Source organism: Leopardus geoffroyi, chromosome B1, assembly GCF_018350155.1.
Source record: "Leopardus geoffroyi isolate Oge1 chromosome B1, O.geoffroyi_Oge1_pat1.0, whole genome shotgun sequence".
In the NCBI taxonomy this organism is placed as follows: domain Eukaryota; kingdom Metazoa; phylum Chordata; class Mammalia; order Carnivora; family Felidae; genus Leopardus; species Leopardus geoffroyi.
The window spans coordinates 198,297,083-198,315,987 of NC_059327.1; positions in this window are offsets into that span (position 1 = coordinate 198,297,083).

Below are 18,905 nucleotides of genomic sequence, written 5' to 3' on the forward strand. Positions count from 1 at the left end.
TCAGGGAATGGCAGATAGCCAGCAAACCACCAGAAGCTAGAACAGAGGCCTTCTCCTATAGCCCTCAGAAGGAATCAACCATGCAAACTATGCGAGAATAAACCTCTGTTGTTCTAAGCTCCCCAGTTTAGGGTACTTTGTTATGTCAACTCTAGGAAACTGCTGGGGTGATGCACACCCCAGTACATTCACCACATCCCAACTCGTAGGCCCCTTCCTTTCAAATCTAGCTCCTACATGTTAGACAGAATGTCTCTTTAGCTCCATTGGGAGTAGTGGGGGAAATAAGGGTAGAGCTTTCTCTGTCTACATCTGGAACCCATCTGGGGGTAATCACTCCTCATCACTGAGGAGACGTACAGGTGTTTTTGCAGGTGCTGTCAAGCCAGAGACTAGAAAGAGGAGGGCACCATCTTCTTCCCATTCCAGAGACTGTCTTGCTCACCCATCTTTACTTTGAATTCACACTACACCAAATGGAGATTAAGACCCAACAAATGTTCCCTAAGGTGATGTAACCCCATGAATCCAGAAACTAGAGGTTGTGTGCCTACATAAGGCATTAGAATTATACAATCTTTTTTCAGCGCCTGGGTGGCTCAGTTGGTTGGGTGTCCAGCTCTCGATTTTGGCTCAGGTCATGATCTCACGGTTCATGGGATTAAGCCCTGTGTCAGGTTCCATGCTGAGCATGGATCCTGCTTGGGATTCTCCCTCTCCCTCACTCTCTCTGCCCCTCCCCTCTTTCTCTCTCAAAAGAAATACATAATTTAAAAAAAAGAATTAATCTTTTCAAAAAACATCTCACCTCATGGGTCACAGTTAGTCAGCCCTGGCTTAAGCAAAAAGTATCTTTAGCGAAAGGACCCATTTGCCAGCCCAATGTGCTACCAGAATCTGGAGAATTATGCCCTTTGTCTGGGTTGTTTGGCCCTTCCATTTCACAAGGGAAATGGGCTGTGAGCTCAATGACAGTGGATAAGGGACACACCCATTTGTTCTCTGTCACCCCCTGGATGTCCTTCAGATTCGACCCATGGGCTTCTCCCTTTCTTCACCTCTTTCTCCACAGGTGTACTGTCTCCACCATCTCCCTAGAACCCAGCAACCCTCTTCTCCAAAAGAATACACACTGTTTGCCTGCCAGCACCCTCTAGGGTCTTAGAATTTTTTCAGTCCCAGACAATTGTATTTGAGTGGATTTTCTCATCGCCCATTGCTAAGCCCCTCCTGAGGGAAAGCATAGGTTTGGGCGTGAAGTCTGCTGAGTCACCAAGAAAAGGGAAGGCTCTTCTTTCACACTTGGAAAAGAAATCATGGGGTAACATAAGCCCTGGGCTGTATCTGCTCCTGCCGTGGGAGGTCTTCAAGCAAACTCGTCTCTACATCATTGGGGCTCTTTCTTTCCCAAAGCCCCATCTGATTAATTCTTTTATTGACCCAATATTGAGCCCCTACACCTACTGCGTACCAGCCACTGTTCTAAGCACTTAGCACGTGACAGTGAACAAAACAGTAAGGTTCTCTGTTCTAGTAATGTTGGTGCCCCAATGGGGGTGGGGACAGAAGATAAACGACAAATAGAATAATCAAGTGAGGCATGTATTCCAGGAGGTTATTTGAACCATAAGAACAGGGAAAAGTAGAGAAAGAAGAAGAGGAATGAAAAGTGTGTGTTGTAGAATTAAATAGGATGGTTCTCTCCAAGAGGGTGACATTTGAACAAAGACTTGAAGGATGAGGTGAGGGAGTTATCCATGCAGATATCTGGCAGAAGAGCATTCTGGGAAGATAGAATAGCAGGTGCCAAGGTCAAAGATAGGACCATGCCTGGCATGTTTGGGGAGCAACGAGGAGCCCAGTATGACCAGAGTGAAATGAAGGCAAGGGAGAGACATCTATGTGACCTACACGAGGAATTCATATACACAATACATAAACCTTCATATACTGCCCTTTTCTAATAAGAGGCAATTTTGTTGAAAGCATCCCTCAACCCCTTGTATCTCTGATCTGAAATGTCTCACAAAATACCCTACACTGAAATTCCTGGGCAAACTCATGTCCCCTTCCTCACACAAAAATAACCAAAGCCACACTGCGTTCCCTGCTCTCTCTCTCTCTCCCTGGCCCCTGGAGTATTCTCAGGCACTTCAGAGAGCACTAGAATTTCCATGAACATAGATTAATGTGATATAACTGGAAGAGGCACAAGAAGTCCTACCATTTAATGATTTCCTAACCAGCTGTTTCAGCAAATATTTATCTACTGTGGACCAGTAAGTAATATGTTGAATGGCAGACCTGATTATTATTAGCAATATTATTATTACTGTACAAGAGTCCAAAATCTGGGAATCCTAAAATGAACAAGAAATAGCCCCTTGCTTGAGTTTAAAAAAAAAAAAAAGTGGACAGAAATGCAAAAAAAAAAAAAAATTCCCATAATTTTTTATAAGACAATAAGTACTAGCATCCGTGTGATATTCCTCTTATTCCTCATCTCTGTTCTGAGACATAATCCTATTTGCATCCATCAAGTCATAATGAAAAAGAAACTCTGAGAGGTTAACAAGCTTCCCTGAGTTAAAACAATAAGTGTGTGGAAAAGGTAGAATTCTTCCTCTATCCGATTCCTGAGCCTCCTAATACACTTTGCTGGCATATGATTAGAACCTGAACAACACATATACCCAAGAGCTGCAGAAAAAGAGAGAAGCAGCCATCCACTATCCCTCTGTGGAATAACATAAAAGTCACCACAAGCTACAGAACAGTGGTGCTTTAGGTTTACGAGTGGAGAAAGGGCATTTCTGTGAAGGAAACGCACACAGAGGACATGCGAAGCGTAAGGAGTCTAGCTGAGGCACCAGGAGATGGGGTGGGAAAGGGGGCCTGGGGCCATGTTGCGAAAGCCTAGGGATCCCCATTTAGAAGCTTGCATTTCATACCTGGTGTCATCAAATTCCATCCTGCTGAGTGTACAATTTCATTCCACCCTTTACAAAATTGGTGAATTCCTCTCCTTTTCCATTCTATATCTCCCTATTATTTCCCCGATTGTCAGAAAGCTGATAATTTGGCACCCAGCTCTGAAAACAGACTTCCTTTATGTAGTCAATGAGCAGTTATAAAATTCCTGATATATATATATTCATATTTTTGTGCCAAACAACCTGGGGAGCCTTGGGGATAGAATAGGCACTTATCAACATTGGATGGTTGATTGGTTTGTGGTCTGGTTGGTTGATTGGGTCGGTAGTGTACTTGGTTGATGGAATATATAAATGAATTACTATAAGCTCTCTAAATTCAGAGCCTTCCTTTTCCCTAGTGCTTAATACCATACCTCATATACAGTTGGTCTCACTAATTACTGTTTGAATGAAAGAGATGATGAACAAGTGAATGGATATGTTTATATATGAATGAATGCATGAGCATATATATGAGTGGACAAATCAACTGCATGAACAAAATGGGTGAATGAACAAATGTGTCAATGTTCCACCTGCTCTGTCTTTCCCTACAGGGAGTAGAGACTTTTACCTGCACACACCACATTCTCTCTATAACTTCTCAGCTCCAAGACACAATCCAGAAGCAGCACCGATTGCTGGGAAGAGGGCTATGTTACTGTGTTTTCATGATTTTGTAATTAAGCTTTTAAAATTTGAGATTATTGTAGAATCTCATGTAGTTATAAAAAAATAGAACAAAAAACTCTAGTGTGTCCATTACTCATTTTCCCCCCAGCGGTAATATCTTGCAAAAATATAGTAAATTATCACAATCGGGATATGGACATTGAAAGAGACAAGATACAGAACATTTCCATCACGGCCAGGATCCCTCATGATGCCCTTTATAGCCACACCCCCTTCCCTCTGCCTTTCCTTCCCTATATCTACACTCTTCCTTCCTCCCCTCCTAATCCCTGATAACTATTTATCTGTTTTCCATTCATAAATTTTTTTTTGTTTCAGGAATCTTAAATAAATGGAATTGACTTGTTTCACCCAACGTAATTCTCTGAAGATTCATCCAAGTTGTTGTGCCTATCAATAATGTATTCCTTCTATTGCTGCATAGTATTTGATCTTAAGGACGTACCACAGATTATTTAATCATTCGTCCACTGAAGGACGTACACATTCTTTCCAGTTTTTTATTAATACTATCAAGAATAATAACCTGTATTTGTGTACACATTTTTGTGGGAGTGTAACTTTTCACTTCTCCGGGATAAATGACTGGGAGGCGGGGGGCAGCTGTTAGACATTAGTGTTTTAAGAAATGGTGAAACTGTCTTCCAGAGAACCTATACCCTTGTGCAAGAGTGACGCAGAGAGGGTGTGGAGAAACCAGATCACTCACACATTGCCGGTGGAAATGTAAAGTGGCCCAGGCTCTCCACGCAGTCACTTTGTTGTATTTCAGCCATTCTGATAGGTTATGTATGGAAATCTCATTGAGGTTTTAATTTGCATTTTTTCTAATAGCTAATGATGTGGAACATCTTTTCATGGGCTTATTTGCCATCTGTGTATCCTCTTCTGTGAAATGCCTCTTCGTGTCTTTAGCCCATTTTCTAATTGAATCTTTTCCTATTGAGTTTTGAGAGCTGTTTAAATAGCCTCCATATTAGTTCTTTGTCAGATATGTGGTTAGCAAATGTTTCCTCCCAGTCTATAGTTTGTCTTTTATCCTCTTAACAGCCTATTTCAGAGAAAAAGGTTTTCATTTTGATGAAGTCCGACTCATCCATTTTCCTTCTTAGGAATTACGCTTTAGGTATCAAATCTAAGAGTGCTTTGCCTAACCCTTGATTCAGATTTTGCCCTATTTTTTTCCTAAAAACTTTATAGTTTTACATTTAAGTTCATGACCCATTTTGAGTTAACATTTACATAAAGGGTGAGACTTAAGTCGAGGTTTATTTTTCTTTTTTTGCCTTTGGATGTCCAATTACACCATTACCATTTTCTGGATACACTATCTTTCTGCCATTGATTCACTTTTGCATCTTGTTGGGATGAGCACTGGGTGTTGTATGAAAACCAATCTGACAATAAATTTCATATTTAAAATGAAATTCAGTTGGGTGTATTTGTGTGGATCTATTTCTGGATTCTCGGTTCTACTCCTTTGATCTAATGCCTATCTTTCTCCCAATCCACACAGTCTTAATTTTGGAAGCCATACAGGTCTTGCAACTGGGTAAGCTGATTCCTATATTTCTTCTTCAAAATTGTTTTGGCTATTCTAGTTCCTTTGCCTTTCCATATAAATTTGGGACAATCTTATCTATAGGTACCAAGAAAAATTATTGTTGGGATCTTGATAGTAATTGGGTTCAGCAAGTTCCCAGCAAAAAACACAAGCATAAAAAATTAATTATACTCCATACACTAGCAATAACATGTAGACACTGAAATTACAATACCAATTATAATCATTAGAAACAATAAAAGCATGCTGAGGTATAAATCTAAGAAAACGTGTACAGGATTTGTATGCTGAAAGCCACAAAATATTAATGAAAAAAAATCAAAAGTGACCCAAATAAATGTAGAGACACACTTTGTTCATGGATTGGAAGATTCAATACAGTGAAGACCTCCATCTCTTCAATTTCCTTAATACTTACAGGGCAATTCATATGATCTATTTCATATTGAGGCAATAGGGGGATTTTGCATTTTTTGAAGAATTAGTCTGTTTTATATAGGTTGTCAAATCTATGTGTGTAGAGTTGTCCACAGTATTCTCTTATTACCCTTTTGATATCTTCAGGGTCGCTAGTAATATCCCCTTTCTTTCCTGATAGTAGTAATTTCTGTCTTCTCTTTCTTTCTTTGTCAATATTTCAAAAAGTTTGTAAGTTTTTTTGATCTTTTAAAAGAAACAGTCCTGTATTTCATTGATTTTCTCTAATGTTTTTCTGTCTTCAATTTCATTGATTCCTGTTTTTATCTTCATTATTTCCTTCTTTCTGCTTCCTCTGGGTTTATTTTGTTCTTTTGTTTTTTTTTTCCTAGTGTCTTAAGGTAGGAACTAGATTGTTTATTTGAGATTGTATTTTCTCATATATGTACTTAGAGCTATAAATTTCCATCTGAGCATTGTTCTAGCTACATTCCACAAAATTTTGTATATTGCACTGTCATTTTCTTTCAACTCAATGCATTTTGCTAATTTCCCTTAAGACATCCTCTCTGACTCATGAATGATTTAGAAGCATGTTGTTCAGTTTTCAAGTGTTGGGAGATTTTTCTGTTGCCTTTATTAGTGATTTCCAGTTGGTTGCACTGGGTCAGAGAACACGTGATATAAGATTTGAAGTCTTGAATTTGTTGAGGTTTATTTTATGGCCCAAAATGTAACCTATCTTGATATATGTTTTATGAGTCCTTTAAAAAAAATTTGCATTGTGCTACCATTGGGTGCAGTGTTCTATAAATGTTGATTACAGCCTCTTAAGTGATGCTGTTGTCAAGTTCTTCTATATCCTTGTTGATTTTTTATTTGTATTTTCTATTAATTTTTGAGAGAGGGGTGCTGATGTTTTCAACTACATCTGTGGATTTGCCTATTTCTCCTTTCAGTCTTATCAATTTCTGGTTTCCATATTTTGCAGCTGTTTTTTGGTGCATATACATTTAGGATTACTATGTCTTCTTTCTTGGTGGGTTGGTCCTTCTATCATGTATGTTCTTTTTGTTGGCTTTTTTTTTCTGAAGTCTTCTTTATCTGACATTAATATGCTCACTCCTGGGGCGCCTGGGTGGCTCAGTCGGTTAAGCGGCCCACTTCGGCTCAGGTCATGATCTTGCAGTCCGTGAGTTCGAGCCCTGTGTCAGGCTCTGTGCTGACAGCTCAGAGCCTGGAGCCTGTTTCAGATTCTGTGTCTCCCTCTCTCTGACCCTCCCCCGTTCATGCTCTGCCTCTCTCTGTCTCAAAAATAAATAAAAACATTAAAAAAAAATATGCTCACTCCTACTTTCTTTTGATTAATATTTGCAAATTAATTAAAATTAGATTAATACCTTTTTCCATGCCCTCACTTTCAACCTGCCTGTGCTATTTTATTGGAAGTGAGTTTCTCATAGACAGCATGTAGTTGTGCCATACTCATGTTTATCCAATCTGTCAATATATGTCCAGATTAAATGTGAATCTGACCATTTACATTTAGTGTAATTACTTATGTTAGGGTTTAAAACTGACATTTAGTTTTTGGTTTCTGTTTGTTCCTGCTATTTGCATTTATGACTTCTTTTACCTACCTTCCTGTGGACATTTTTTTATTACATTTTGATTTATCTACAGTGTATTTGAATATAATCTTTTGAGTGGCTTTTTTGGTGGTTGCTCTAGGTACTAACATTATATCTCAAAACTGATCATGTTCTACTGGTGGTACCACTTCAAGCAAAATGTAGAAGCCCTACCTCCCATCACATCCCTCAACCCCTTCTCATTTATAATCTCACTTAAATTTCTCCTCTGCATACATTTATAGCAACACAGTGTTACAGTTTTCACTTCAACCCTCAAATAATCTGGAAGTCTCAAGAGGAAGAGGAAGTCTATTTTGTGTGTCCATATGTCAGTGTACTGTGTTTGTCCTCCCTGGTGTTCCAAGGCTCTTTTCTTTATCATTTCCTTTCTGTTTAGAGAACTTGTTGAGCCATTTGTTAGCATAAGTATGCTAGTGACAAATTCTCTCCATTTTTCCTCAGCTAAGTATGTCTTAATTTCCCCTGCATTCCCAAAAGGTATGTTTACTATATATAGTATTCTGGCTGTATAGTTCTTTTTAATTTTTTTCAACATTTGAAAATGTTGTGCCATTTCCTTCTGGTCTCCATGATTTCTGATGATAAATCCACTCCCATTCAAATACCACCCCCCCCCCAAGAGGTCAAATACTATTTCTCTCTTGCTACTTCTAAGATATTTTGTCTTTAATTTTTAGAAATTTGACTATGATGTGTCTTGGTGTGGATTTCTTTGGACTTACCTTGTTTGGGTTCACTCAGCTTCTGGAACATGTAGGTTTATGTCTTCACAAAATTGGGAATTTGTGAGTAAGTATTCCTTTAGGTATTTTTTCAACTCTGCCCTCTTTCTCCTCTTCTTGTGGGAACACTCATGACAGCAGTATTAGACTTTTTGTTATAGTCCCACAGGCCTCTGTGGCTCCCTTTGTTTGCTTGTTCCAGCCCATTTTCTTCGTGCTGTTCAAATTGGATCATTTCTATTGTTGTCCTTCCAGTTCATTGATTCTTTCCTCCTCCCCTTTCCATCCTGCTTTTGAGCTCACCCATTCAGGTTCTCATTACAGCAATTGTATTTTCACTTCTAAAATTTCTATTTGGTTCTTCTTTATACCCTCTATTTCTCTGCTGAGAATTTGCATTTCTTTGCTAAGATTCTTATTTTTCATTTGTGTCAAGCATGTTCTTCATTGCCCACTGAAGCCTTTTTGTGATAACACTTTAAAATCCTTGTCAGATAACTCTGGTATCTCTGGCATCTCTGGCATCTCACTATTGGATCTATAGATTGCCTTTTTCTCATCAATCAGAACTTTCTGGTTCTTGGTATGATGAGTGATTTTAAATTCAAACTTTACAACCTGGGTATTATGTTACAGGACTCTGGATCTTATTTAAACCTTGTGTTTTCACTGGCATCCTCTGACACTACTCTGAAAAGGGAAAGGGAGGTGCTGCCTCAGTAGTCCCAGAAATAGTTTGAGCGTGGAAGTCCAGATTCCCCACAGTACCCATTGGAAGGTGCACCTTGTTACTGCTAAGTGGAGGTTGGAGTTCTCCTCCTGACTGGGCCTCACTCATACCCCCTTGTTTGGGGGTTGGGAGGTAGGAGAGCCTCATTACAACTCCCACAAGGCATCCTTTGGCACACTCAATGTGTGGAAGTGTGATGACCACCTCATTACTGCCCAGTGACATTAGAAATCAAGTAACTCTACATGGTCTTTATAGACACTATGATGGGGAAGGGGCTCATTACTGCCTGTCAGGAATGAAAGTTCCAGCTCCTTCCTCAGCCCCCTCTGACATTACTCCAGCAGGAGGTTGGGACCCCCTCCTTACAATCTGGGAGGATGAAAGTCTAGCTCCTCATTCAGTCTTTCTGGCTTGGGTGGGTCACAGGTTGTGTGTGTGTGTGTGTGTGTGTGTGTGTGTGTGTGTGTGTGGTTTTTGGCTCTAATAAAGTGGTTATTTTCTAGATGTTTTCTGTCTTACTAGGCTGCCCCTTTCCTGTTCCTCTGGGTAGTGAGGTTAGGCATTTGTTGAGGCTATTCTTGTCTGTGCCTGTTAGCATTTCTGAGTCGTTGGCTTCTTCAGCTTCAAGTCTGGGACATGAAGCAAAAAGAAAAGTCAGGACTCATCATCTTGTTCCTTTTGGTGGTCTAGAGGTCCTCAGCCAGTCTATCATCTCCTCACATTTCAGTTTCCCTATGCTTTTGTTAACATAACATCTCAAGTGCTTAGCTACACTTGGCAGAAGAACAGGTCGAAGTGCATTTCCACCAGCTTCCCAGAAGGAGGAGTCTCAAGACATTTTCCAAGGTTCCTATAGAAATATTAAATTGCTCACACATTTGGCCTCAACTGAGACATTTATGTGTTTCTAAACCCATTTACTTGATTTTGCCAGAATTTCAAATCTCAGAGCAAACAAAAAGTCAGCAGGAGGGGAGGGGACAAAGTCATGGAAGTTTTCCTGAGCCAGGAGAGTGTTAATGTTGCCGCTGATAAAAAAAAGAAACCACTTGAGAATTAATTCAGATAGAAACTGCTTATTTTTTGATTTAATATTGCTGAAACCTCGATTCTGTGGCATTCACTCAGAAATCCCAATTTTAAAAATAATCTTGCATGCTCAACTTTTGGTTAGATATCATTAAAAAACTTCCCTACCTTTTCAAACAGTAGAGACTCAGGAAAAGGAATTCACTTCTTGATGACTCAGATCCTAATTCTAAGCTGCTAGGGCAGTTTTGCTTTCTCTCTGCCAGGCAACTGCAAGCTCTCAGTACTCTTTTCCACAGATGCCGTTCCTACATCCCTAACCCGTGCTCATAATGTTCTGGGGAATTGGAAATGAGACGACCATACCTGGCAGAATTGCGGGCAGATCAAGAGACAAATGCTTGAGCTGAGGACACAGGGTCTCTCCTACCATGCGACAGGCAGGGAATTTGACTCATAGTGGGTTTGACAATAATTTTAGTGTCACTAAATAATTTAAACTTGATGCAATATTCTTAGTTATACTCTGGGTGGCTGAGATTGCCAAACAAGCAGAAGTGGAAGGAGGAGGAGGAAGAGGAGAAAAAAAAGAAAGTGAAATTAAGTGTTATTTTTACAATAGTGGGTATACTGCTATCCTGTTGGAAATATATTTGTACATGCTTGGTATGAACTGGATGATATACAAGATCCATTATGGATGCTATTATTTTGAATATGTCCTACTTTGTGGAGTCAAGGTAAAGAACATTATCCACATTTTTAACCTGAGAAAGCCAGGTTGAGGAAGCTAAGTGAATTGCCTGAGGTCACACCCTTTGCAAACAAAGTAGCCAAATTAAACCCAGTTCTGCATTTATCTTTCCCAAGATGATGGTGCGGGGTGGGGACCACAAAATCTAGTTAAGCTCACAGACAATATATCCCATGCTCCATGTAATATGGCTCTCTACAAGAGTGCTTTTCAAACTAATGGGTGTAGGGATTCTAGTGCAGTGGGTTTCAGACAGGTGCTTGTGGTGTATATTTGTGCCAAGGTCCTGGATTTTTCTGCTGCTGATGGTGCACCATCTACATTTAAATAGCAAGGATTTAAAAGATCCACTTTGATAACATGTAAAGGGCAGGAATATGGGTTTGATCTTTAATTGAAGGTATTTCAGGCAATTCATTGTTTTAGGGTGTTTTTTTTTTTTTTGCCTTTAAAAAATGCAACACAGTCATAAAAATTACATGGCTGCTTCATTACGGATACTGAAACTGAATAGGAATGTTGATATAAGGCAGAGAAAAAATCTTAGGGCATATAAATGAATTAAAAGGAAAATGTTTGAACATTAAAAAGAAAACTAGTCCCTTACCTATTACCAGTAGTTTTCAATATTCTTTAGCTGCATTGAGCATAATTACTAAATCAAAAGTCAGAATACATGATTTGATGACTTGACAAAAGATTAAAAAATGAAATTTTGGTAATTTGGGTGACTTTTCAATTGAGATCTGGAATATTTTACTGTTAAAGACATGGAATAAATATGAAAATAAGCCACACACACACACACACACACACACACCTCACTACAAATGTGTTATCTATAATATTTTAGATTAAAAGAGATCTAAGGGCCTAAGGATGTTTATATACCAACTGCTATCCTGATATTTGAATCTGCAATTTGTGTAAGTCAAAACAATAACCCTCTGTATATGGATATGAAAAAATATATTTAGCCCTTTGAACAAAGTATATCTAAGTACATTCTGGATGATTCTATTTTCCATGGCCCTGCCTCCAATTTCTCTTAAGTAACACAAAACATTCCAGTCTAACTTAAGTCTCAAGTACAATCTTGCTTTACTATTTAAAAAGTGTATTTCCAATTGAGAAAACAAAATTTCAACTTTGATTTAGAGTCTCAGCTCCTCCCCCGCCCCCGGTGGGGAGGCTGCAGTCAAGGAAGGGGCTCTGGGTGGCCTTTGCTCTTTCCCCTCCTTAGCATTTTCTCCTATCACTTCCCTCAGTGTCTGCCTGTCTAGGTTTAAAGCATGTGGAAAAAGAAGAAAAATAGAGGATGACAGGGAAGTTCTTGTTTGCCCGATAATGGTGTGAGCTCATAGTCTAGGTTTAGCCCATGAGGTATCCAAAAGAGGGTCAGTCTCAGAGACACCACTTACCCTTGTGACTGTTGTTGGCCGTCTCTCCCTATAGTTCTCTGATGTCGATGATGCCCTCATTTTCCTCTGGCTTTTCATCTACCTTCTGTACCTTCTTTTTGCAGAAGGCATTCGTCCCTCTGAACGCCATCTTGGTCATGAGCTAAAATGGCTCCACACCAACTATCTCTTACTCATGACACACCTTTGTCCAGGAAAATACTCATTGAACCATCTTTTTCACAGAGATATTCTTGAGGCTGGTTTCCGTAATGTAGTGGTTATCACGTTCTCCTGACACAGAGGTATTCTTGGAGTACAGGATATCTAGCACAGCCAACTCCCCTTTCCAGCACCTCCCCTTGCCCCCATTTCATCCATGTCCAGCTCATCAGCTTGTCTCTTACACTTCAGATTTGTCAAAGTGGACTAAAATTCCAGAATATTCTGACCTCTACAGGGGACTTACCCAAAATTCTCTGAGCGGTCCTGCCAAAGACCACCCTCCACCAGATGTGAGGTGACGAGCACCTGCCTCCTCCCTTTCCTCTTTGTGAGGTGTAAGGGTCTCACAGCTCAGCAATGTATTTTCCAAAATTACATATTCAAAATTTTTTTCTCACTCTCCGCTGCTACCCTTTTGATACCCTTATGTGGCATGACATCCAACTAGCTTTTGATCATCTACTTTGAACTTTCTGCATAGGATCTAGTACCTCCTTTGAAACGCAATATCCATTGTCTCCTGGTGCCTCGGCCAACATTCTGTTAAATATGCTAATGGACCTCCAGAATCCCCAAGAGTGTTTCTGAAACTTCTTCCAGCTTCAAATCTTTTCGTGGGGCAGATCACAGAACTGGTTTGGAGCACTTTGTGTAAATACTTCAGTAGGACGCTGGCATTGGAAAGGACTTTAGAAATATCTCACTTCAATTCCTTCCTTTAGTAACGATTATCTAGGGCTCAGAATATGTACTGATGAAGTGAAGTCACCCAGGTTCTGAGCAGGAGAGCTGGAACGAGGCCAGCTGCCCGACTGGCAGACTCCTCCATTGTGCAAGGGCCAGGAAAGGGACAGAGGTTTCAATGTTTGAAATTTTTTTAAATTGAAGGAGAATAAAAATAGCGTACCTTTTTAAAGTGGAATTAAACCAGCCTTTCAAAACAAAAAAGAGTTGGTGAGAAAAATATGAGCAGTATGTGTTTCTAAGACTCTCTGTTGCAGGATCTCTGAGACAAAATCTTGTTTAATTCATTAAAAAAATCTTCTTTTCTGGATTAATATATACTTTTTACGTTTCAAAGTTACCTGGCAGCCATTCTTTGGGAGAGATGTGACTCAGCAGTGTTAGCCTAGAAGATATTCTGTAAGATTAAGGACCAGAGTCAGAGAGCAATTTTTCCCCCTAAGAAAAACCAGTGGTTCTTGTGTTTGTGTTAGAAATCAGGTCCAGCACTGCATTTAAGAAGCTCAGTGCTCTCACTGCCCCTAAAGCCCACAACATCAGATCCACGAAGCAGTTAAGAGCGAGGATGCTTTAGGGTTTCAGACATAGGTTTGACCACCACTAGCTCATGGCTTTAGAGAGAGGAAAGTATGTTGCCCACAAATTCAGAATCTATTGCATTGGTCTTATAGAATTTCCTCTTTACTAAGGGGCTAAGATCTTTACATCTTGAGCTGGAAACCACCCATGAGGCCAAGCCAGACCCTTGGGCTATAAATACCACTCACCCTATACTAATGGTCAGAGACTTCAAGCCCAGAAGGAAACATCAGATGTCACATTCAAAGCAAATTGTCTCTCCTACCCAACTGTTCTATGATGCCCGCTCATCAACTCATTCACTGAGCTTTTATCCAGCAGGGAATATGTGAAAAGGACCATATAAAAGTTAATAAGACAGTCCAGGAGCTTGAAGAGATGACAAGTGTAAAGAGGGGCACCTACCCTAAGTGTCAGGGAGGCCCCGGATGGTTCAAGACCAAGACGAGCACCTTGACTACCTTGACTTTGGGGTTGAACACATCACAGCTCTGTTTCCAGGATGCAGTGACTTCACTTCCTCACTCAAGATCCTTTATCTCCAAAGCCACAGTGTCTTCGGCCATAAAATGGGGATGGGGCAGTGCCTGCCTCAAGGAGGTATTGGAAGGATGAACAATTGAGTTAATGCCTTCAAACCAGCTAGAACGGTGCTTGTCACACAATCAGTGCCCAACACGCATTATCTATTGTCATTGGAAGGACTAAGCTAGGGTGCATGTGCCAAATAAACACACAGGAAAATCTGGTGTTCTTTCACCTCTTGATGAGTATTTCTGTGGCTCACCATTTCCCCCTCTCCATTGTCATTCTGACCAGCTTCACTTTCATTCTCTTCCCGGGAAGCTGGACAGCCACCCAAGCATGAGCCAGTCTCTTATACCTGTCCATCCTGATCACTCATTGCCCTCAGACTGAGGAGCACAGAAAACCACCCATTTTTAAGGGTTCATGCCTCTGCTCAGAAATCCAAGGGGCAGCTACTACCCAGACCCTCAATCTCTGCACTTTCCTGACTTACAATCCTCAGAGAGAGGGAGACCTGGAGTTGCTCTCTTTTGCTTATTACCTTTCAGAAATCCTCCAGTCTAGATAATACACCAAATGGTCATCATATCAGTTTTCAGTAATACTACCTAACAAACTCCAAACCCAAGGGCTTAATAAACATTTGGTGAGCTTGTGAGTTGGAGGGTTGGCTGGGCAGTTCTGGCCTGGTCCAGGATGCACTGATATGACCCGGGTTCATGCCTGAATCAGTGACATCAGCAGGAAAGTATGATGATGACTTGTTGACATCGAATGGCCCTCACAAGTCTGCAGTGTCAGCTGGAGGGGGGGCACAGCTACCAAGCCATGTGTCTCCCATCTTCCACAATATAGGATGGTACTATTTACTTGAGTGCTTACAGCCTGAATGTCTATGTCCCTCCACCCCAATTCATATGCTGAAGCCCAAATCCCCCAGTGTGATGTTATTAGGAGGTGGGACTCCATGATTGAGACTAGTGTCCTTCTAAGAGGAGGAAGAGACACCAGACCCCTCTACCTTTGCCATGTCATGTGTCATCTGCAAGCCAGGAAGAGGGCCCTGACCAAGAACCACATTAGTCAGCACCTTTATCTCAGACTCCCCATCTCCAGAACTGTGAGAAATAAATGCCTGTTGTTTAACATCCTCCTGCCACCCTGCCTGCCCGCCCTTGGTATTTTTGGTTACAGCAACCTAAGCTGACTGAGCCCGTCGGCTACTTGACAGCATTCAGAGAGAGTTGAGGAATGTCTGCAAGTTTTCTTGAGACCTAGGCTTGAAACTGGCACAATGTCACTTCCAGTACGTTCTACTGGCAGAGTGAGTCTTGACGCAGCCCAGATTTGGGCGGCAAGGAAATAGATTTTGCTACTTGATGGGAAATTATGTTGCAAGGGACCTGCTAAAGAAAAGGGGATGAGAATTATGGCCTCTTTTGCTATCAGTTTACCCATGTCATCAAACTCAGAAGTAGGAGTTTTAGAGTCAGAAAGATTCCAGTGTGAAATTAGCTGTGAGGTCTTGGGAAAATGACTGAATCTCCTGAAGACTCCCATTTCGTCACCTATAAGGTAGGAATAGTAATCAGGCCAACTTCACATGACAGTTGTAATAGTTAAACAAGAAAAGAACCATGAGTGTGGTGTCTAGACATATTTATCTATTAGGTATTATAGTGGTACTCAATAAACATCAGCTACATAGATACTTTATGTAAACTATCTTCCAGTGAACAAAATCTTTGAGTCTCCCAAGTATTATCTATTTTACAAATGGGGATACAAAGTGATTATAAGACTTCAACTCAAAACTCCTGATTCCTATATGGTACCATATCACTATCCATGATTAATGGAATCTTATCAATATGAAGCTTACTTACTAAAACTGTTAATTGAACATCTTTGCTTAAGCAGAGTAGTTGAATGCTATTTTCTGTGTCAACAGACGTGTTAAGCCAGGATTTTCAATAGACCTGTTTGTTGCATAGAAAACTCTGGAAAGACAGCTTTATGACATAATCACAGAAGTGGTCTCCATGGCATTTTGGCAGTCCCAAGTAGAAGCTTGGTCTCTCTTCCTTTAAACTGTGACACTGTAACTTCTTTCTGTGACACTTTAAAGTCTAGGGATAAAGGTTCTTGACTCTCTTTCAAAAAACTGAAAATTTCCTTCAATGTCTTGCAAAGACAATGTTCTATCTTATCTCCTGTCGGCCATCCTATATGTGGCCACCAGAGTGATCATCTTAAAATGACTATCTGACAAGTCATGACCAACCTTCCTTGAGCTCTTAATGGCCTATAGGATAAAAGACAAGCAGAACCCTTCACGATCTGGCCTCTGCCCACCTCCTCTGCTCAACAACACCTCCTCTGCCTGCCATGCACTTACTGTATATTGGTGCTCTGTGTATATTTTCTATACACGTTGGTTAAAAGCATGGCTGGCTCTGCAATTCTGGTTCTTCTACTGAATCGCATGTAACCTTGGACACGTTACTTATTTTTCTCTGGTCCCTTATCTATAGAACAGGGAAAATTGTGGTGTATAAAACAAAAATTTGAGGGGGCGCCTGGGTGGCTCAGTTGGTTAAGCGTCTGACTTCGGCTCAGGTCATGATCTCGCGGTCCATGGGTTCGAGCCCCGCGTCAGGCTCTGTGCTGACAGCTCAGAGCCCGGAGCCTATTTCAGATTCTGTGTCTCCCTCCCTCTCTGACCCTCCCCTGTTCATGCTCTCTGGCTCAAAAATAAATAAATGTGAAAAAAAATAAAAATAAAAAAATAAAACAAAAATTTGAGAAGCTTCAAGAATTAATCGGTATAAACCACTTAGACTAGTGTCTGTAAATAACAAATATTAGGTTAGCTATTCTTACTATTATCCAACATAATCATAATGAAATGAGGCAGAATCATATTTCTACTTCCAGATGTGAAATTCTGGTGCACAGAAAGATTAAATGGCAGCAATAAATGACACAGATGGTATTTGGGCCCAGGCCTCTCTGACCTCAGCACTGGATGCTGTCCACTGTGCCAAGCTCCCTCCTGCCACCCCTCCTGTCTGAGGGAGCCACCTACTCTTCTCTGATGGTACCAAGGCATCTCTCTTCTCTGTTCCACTTGCCTGGAAACCTTGCATCCCATCTTGGTCCTCCCATGTTCAAGTCAAGTATCATTTCCTCCCTGGGAAACTGCTAACCCTCTCCACACGGGCTCAGGCAACTTCCTCGGGTCTAAACACACCCTGCACTTTCCTCCATGGGGACACATACTGCCCTGTGCTGCCATTACTTCCTTACCAATTTTCTATAAGATGCTTGAGGATAAAAACCAGGTCTAATTTATTCCCTTATTTCCTGAATGAATGGGTGAACCTTAGCTGTGTCCCAAGGAAGACACTAGAAATGATAGCTCAGAGACTTCTGTAGGTAAAGGAGATGTATGGTGCCTTGGTCTGATCAATGGCCAAAGGGGTAATGTAGGCTTCACTTGTTTATCTGTATGAAGGTAATAACAACACCCCTCCTGTATAATTTAATGACTTGGAGGAGGGATCAAATGAAGAAAATGAACAGGACAGCCCATGACGTCCATAGGAGATGTACACAAATGCCATGTACTCTTTTCTCCACCTCCAGTCCTCATAGCTGATCCCAGACTCTGAATATTTTCAGATGCTTCATAAAGGATTGAAATGGAGTCTGCCCCTTGCCTACCAAAGCCATAGTGTTTATGTTGGCATCCTGCTTATAAACCAGGGAGTCCTGGCATGTTGCCCTTGACTGGGAACTTCAGTGTGGAATCAGCTCAACACAGAAACAAATCCTGGGATGGTCTCTAAGTTTCCCCCAAGTAGGCCCCTTTAGCCTTGGATTTACAGTAATAGAAGCACAGCCCTCGGGAGGGCACTGGAGGTCCAGGAGTTCAGACTGTGCGTGACTTTGCTTTCTTTCTTTCTTTTTTTCCTTCTTTCTTTCTTTCTTTTTAATGTTTATTTATTTTTGAGAGAGCACAAGTGGGGCAGGGGCAGAGAGATGGGGAAAGAGGATCCAAAAGGGCCTGTGCACTGACAGCATCGACAGCAACTAGCCCAATGTAGGGCATGAACTAACCAACCACAAGATCATGACCTGAACCGAAGTCAGACATTCAAACGACTGAGCCACCCAGGTGCCCCTCTACATGACTTTTCTACAGAAGGGCCCAGATGAGAAGCAGAAAGGAGGTGACTTGCTTCAAGACACACTTGGGCTGGTACTCTTTGATCCTGAGGCAAGCAGGCATCCCACTATACCTGCTTCCCTCATTCTTCCCTCTTGGCAGGTAATGTCTGCAATTTCTTTATAAATGTGCAAATGCGTTAACCCATCTAGAGAATAGACCAAGACATTAACCCAGATCCACCCCATTCCTGCTGCCTCCTCTTCCTACACTTGCTCTGTCTCTGGACAGGGCTGCCGATCCACAGGTGATGAAACAGGGAACCATCCAACAAAATGGCTCGCTGCATCACACAGGTCATCAACAGTTATGCCAAAACCAGAGCCCATGGCTTCTGACACTAGTCCGGTCCCCCCTCACCCAACATAAACAGCACACATTTGATTTTGTGGCAGTGCCGAAGACATCCATGCCCTAATTCCCAGGGACTGTAAATGTGTTATTGTACGTGGCAAAGGGGAATTAATGTAGCAGATGGAATTGAGGTGGTTCATCAGCTGACCTTCAAATTGCGAGATTATCCAGGATTATCTGGGTGGGCCCAATGTAAGAACAGAGTCATTTAATGTGGAAGAGGGAGACGGGAGAGAGGGTCAGAGGGATGTGACCTGAGAAAACGCGACCACATGCTGCTGACTCTAAAGATGAAAGAGACG